A 5,408-nucleotide genomic window follows, 5' to 3' on the forward strand; every position below is an offset into this window, starting at 1 on the left:
CAACACCCGGTCAAGGGTTCGAGTATCCATAGGTGGTGAAACTCCACTGCGGCGTGAGTGTGTGTGCGTGTGTAAAAAAAAAAAAAAAAAAAACTTTTGATATGCGTCATAGCAACCCAGCACTGGAATGCAGTCATGCCAAAGATCCAGATTTCTCATATGAAGTAGTGTATAATGTGACCATATGCCACATATTAGTTGTGATGTGGACTGGAATGTAGTCATACTAAAGATCCAGATTTCTCATGAAGTAGTGTATAATGTGACCATATGCCACATATTAGTTGTGATGTAGACTGGAATGTAGTCATGCTAAAGATCCAGATTTCTCATGAAGTAGTATATAATGTGACCATATGCCACATATTAGTTGTGATGTGGGCCTGCACTCTATCAGAGCCCTTGCATGAATGGACCCTTCTCTCCTGGGAGAGCATTCTGATCAACCATAACAAAAACTGCCCCATTAACCACCTCGTCGGCTATCACCACCACCACATTGGTACTCACATTGCTCACCGCATGTGTTAGAAATCTCGACTGACCGTTCACATATAATGAATACTGTAAGTGATTTATCCGGTTGGGAAACACCAGTTCTGTTGAGAAATCAGCAATCCACTGGGTACCATTTCCTGTGATCCTTTGTTTACCCACAGTCGACTTCAGTTTCATCCCCCACACGTTATTCCGATCAACAACCACCTGATCAACGGTCGTGAATGGCCCATCCAACTTTACGATCGGGGTCCCCCGACTACTCCCGGAGAACATGTTGTCAGCGATGTTGAGACCCAATATTTGTCCCTTGACCGATTTTAAGGTGATATAAGCATCTCCTAAGAAGAATCCATTAGTTACATGGACTTGAACTGGGTCTTCAATTACAATACCAGTATAGTCCATGTAGCTATTATCTATCCTTGTTTGGCCTAAGCCAGGTAGCTTAACATACACTCCTACACCACCCCAATATGTAGCCTTGTTATAACAATGCACCCCAGTAAGTATGTTAGCTTGTCCACGTAGGACGATGCCAGTGGCTGCAGAGAAGATGGGTCGATCGCAATGCCTGAGAAGTTACGTTCAAGTGGGTCCCCACCAGCTGTTAGACGTTGTCCCAGGAATGAGTTTGAAATGAAGGTCTCATGGCCCCTCTCGACGAGGAGTCCTACAGTGGTGAAATGGATAAAGAAGCAATTATCAATGCGAGTCCGGACGGAGTCAACAACAAGGACGCCACCACCACGGGCTAGAATCAAGAAGGAGGTCCCGGAGGGTAATGCCTTCATAGACATATGATGGTTTCCCTAATTTCATAGCGGCGATTTCACCAGGTTGGATGGAAGATGTCTTGAGGTTTCTTGTATGGGAGGAGGTCAAGCTTAGTTCAATGAGATATCCGTTCGTTGGGAAATCCGTCGATGCTCGTAGTGTTCCTCCATGTATCTAAAAAAATCTTGAAAATGCATGTGAGCGAAAAAAAAAACACTCAAGCTACAAAGCATGTTAGCTGAGAAAGAGAGAGTGTCTGGCTAAGTATAAAGGTACTCATACCCGTGGCGTGAAATGAACATCTGCGTCCGTACATGAATTGGGAAATTGGGAACATGTATCGTAGAAATTGGGAAAACTTCTTAGATATATTCATGTGCACTTCTTCTCAACCATTTTCAATTTATTTTGTAGCCATACATGATGTTGCATTTCTAAATGAGGCCCACTTGCAATACCAAATTACGGATCATAACCGTCCATCTGATTGACAGTTACATGAATTGGTCCATGGTAATAACTTCATGCAGAAGGTATGACCCCACTTACTGGTAGAACTCAGATAAAATCCGTTGAAAACAATAATAGCTAATGGTGAACACTCAAGTCCACTAGTTCAATTTTTTTCATGGAAAGAGATGGAATTTACAAGGACGTTGCCGTTGCCGGCCGGCAGACGGATGGGGTTGCTGATTTTGTAGTTGCCACCTTGCAAATCAATGACCACTCCACCCAAGTCATTCACTCCTGGCATCAGGTCTGACCCATGTTGCACTGCAAAGGCATCCTCAACGGCTCTTGTTATGGCATCGCTCCTGTCTTTTACTCCACTTGGGTCAGCTCCATACCTCACTGGATAGAAGACTCTCCCACTCTAAACACGCCTCACAAAAGGAATGGTTAGTGCAGCTGTCCACGCGCGTTCAACTCGCAAAACTAACTTCACAGCAACCTTATAATCACTGTGATTTTTGGATGTAGTCCATCCACATGGTGGTCCACCTAATCAACAGTCCCAATAAACTGACAGGTTTGTCACTTGCACAGTGATCATGATCATTAACTAGCCTGCAGATTATGGACGATGGCATCCATACGGTGGACCCCACAAAAAATTAGGCGAGCTTGGACCTATTAGCTTGGGCTGTAGGCCAGGTTCAGTCCAGCATGTATGGCCTGTTGGATTTTTGGGCCAGTCTTGGGCTGAAATCATTTTAGCCCGACCCTGTTGTAAAAATCGGTTAGGCAACACATGCATCTTTTATGACCCACTTATGATGGATGGACTTGGACTATTCATTTAGGCGGGGCTGCAACACATTCACTTTTTTGGGCTTGGGCTTGGATCTTGACCCTTTATTGTCAACCTAGGCTTAGCCCAGACCAAACCCAACCCATTTTGACCCTAGTCCCTTTTTGCCCTAAATTTAGAACAGTCTAAATCCGTTCCAATCCTAAAGCGAAAGCTCCACCATTTCGGATTTGCAATTTTGGTGTAGAAGCATGCACATGATGGGCCATGTAGACTTAGCAAACCTTCGTAAGCAAGCCGAACCCGCTGATCGACTGGCTGCGGCATGCAGGAACCTCTCGTGATAGTCGGAAACGTCCGACGTTGCGGGATATGGCTCCAACCATTGGCTTCTTCTAACCACAACAGTAGAAGAAAACAACAGAAGATTTTAATGGATGACATTGGTGTTTGGATGAAGAAAATGTTGCTCAACACGCCAACAACGCAGTGAACCAAGATCCAATCTCCGGTCTCACCCACAAACGATAAACAGAAAGAAATATAAACTAAAAAAGAATCAAAGCAATGCAAACAAACCACAAGACAAGATATACGTGGAAAAACCTCAAACTAGGGTAAAAAAACTATGGATGTAAAACTTCTACTATGAAGAAAAACGAAGATTACAAGGCAATATACTAACCTCTCCCTTAGAAGTACATAGAAAACCCTTTGCCCACACCTTAGAATTCTTTCTCATCCCCTAGAAAAGTCCTAGGAACACCTATTTATAGTTTATGTAACTTCCCTTTCGTACCCTTACGAAAATCGACTCAAATTTTCGCAATCCACATCAAATCCGGAAACGAATCTGCGTAACCACAACCGGTCGAGCAGACTGCACGACCGGTCGAGCAAACCCCACGATCAGTCGAGCATGGGTCACGACCGGTCGAGCACCTCGGAACTAAAAAATCGATGCTCGTTGGACTTTGAGTCGAGCCAGTCCACGACTGGTCACGACTGGTCGAGTGGACCCCATGACCGGTCGAGCAGGGGCCACGACTGGTCGTGCTACCCCCAGATGTGGCTCCACATCTCAACAATCTCCCACTTGGAGACACATCACCATAAACTTTTGTCTTCTTCATCCGAAGTGCATCACCTCCCCGTCTTCAAGCCTGAAGACCAATCAAAGCTGAACAGAGCTTCAACTTCTCCAGTGTGATCGCTTTGGTCAGCATATCCGTAAGATTCTCACTTGTATGAATCTTCTCCAGAGCAATCGATCCATCTTCCAATAACGAACGTATAAAGTGATATCTGATAGCAATATGCTTGGTTCTTGAATGAAAAGCTGAATTCTTAGCCAAGTGTATTGCACTCTGACTGTCACTGTACAGCTTGCAATCTGCTTGCTTCTTACCCAATGCTTCCATAAAACCTTACATCCATACCATCTCCTTGCACGCTTCTGTAGCCGTAACATATTCTGCTTCCGTCGTACTGATAGATACTATTTTCTGTAACTGAGAGACCTAACTGACTGCAACATTGCTCAAAGTAAAGACATAACTTGTAGTGCCTCTTCTGCTGTCGATATCTCCTGCCAAATCTGAATCTACGTAGCCCTGTAGCTTGATTTCCGATCGACCATAACAAAGCCTTATATCCTTAGTACCTACCAGGTATCTAAGGATCCACTTCACAACTTCCCAATGTTCCTTCCCGGGGTTGTTCATGAACCTACTAATAACTCCCACTGCTTGAGCAATGTCTGGCCTCGTGCTCACCATAGCATACATGAGACTCTCAATAGCTAACGCGTATGGGACTTTAGCGATGTAGTCCCGTTCCTCCTGTGTCTTTGTCCCTTGCTCCTTAAATAGCTTAAAGTGGTTGGCTAATAGAGTGCTAACCGGCTTAGTACCTCCTATATTGAATCGATCAAGTACCTTGGCTATGTACTCTGCCTATGACAAAACTAGTTTCTTGTTTTTCCTGTCACGCTTTATCTTCATGCCTAAGATTTATTTTGCAGCTCCTAAATCTTTTATGACAAATTCTCTAGACAATTGTCTTTTGAGATCTGAGATGTCCCTCATGCTTAAACCGGCCACCAGCATATCATCAACATACAGAAGAAGGATGATGTACGACGTATCAAACTTCTTCAAGTCATAACAGTGGTCTGCATGACATCTCCTAAAACCGTTTCCTGATATAAAACTGTCGAACTTCTTGTACCACTGCCTCGGGGCCTGCTTCAGGCCATATAGACTCTTCTTCAGTCTGCACACCTTGTTCTCATTACCTGGTGCCACATATCCTGTCGGTTGATGCATATATATCTCTTCTTCAAGGTCCCCATGAAGAAAGGTTGTCTTAACATCTAGTTACTCTAGATGTAAGTCTTCTGTAGCCACTATACTCAAGATCATGCAAATCGTAGATATTTTCACCACCGGTGAAAATATTTCAGTGAAATCGATACCTGCCTTTTGTTGAAACCCTTTCACAACCAATCTGGCCTTGTACCGTTTCGAACCATTGTGCTCCTCCTTCAGTCTATAAACTCACTTATTATGAAGAGCTTTCTTGCCCTTGGGTAGAGTGACTAACTCCCATGTACGATTAGACTTAAGAGAGTCCATCTCTTCATCTATGGCCTACTCCCACTTAACCTGTGTATCCGACTGTAACGCCTCTTCAAAACATTCTGGTTCACCATTATCTGTCAGCAATAGATAATATAAGGAGGGTGAGTATTGGACTGTGGGTCTCCTCTCTCGAGTAGACCTTCTCATAACCGGTGTCTGTGGCTCTGCCTCATGATGCTCCTATGCATGATCATCCTGTGGCACTGTAACACTCATGTCTTGTAACTCTTCCAACTCTA

The 5,408-nt window shown here is 44.1% G+C and overlaps 1 pseudogene; it reads right to left on the bottom strand.

The window, feature by feature from the left end:
• Positions 1-219: 219 nt before the first annotated feature.
• LOC131244557 (polygalacturonase QRT3-like) lies at positions 220-2,913 on the bottom strand (annotated as a pseudogene).
• Between the last annotated feature and the right edge of the window lie 2,495 nt (positions 2,914-5,408).

Source organism: Magnolia sinica, chromosome 1 (genome assembly GCF_029962835.1).
Source record: "Magnolia sinica isolate HGM2019 chromosome 1, MsV1, whole genome shotgun sequence".
In the NCBI taxonomy this organism is placed as follows: Eukaryota; Viridiplantae; Streptophyta; class Magnoliopsida; order Magnoliales; family Magnoliaceae; genus Magnolia; species Magnolia sinica.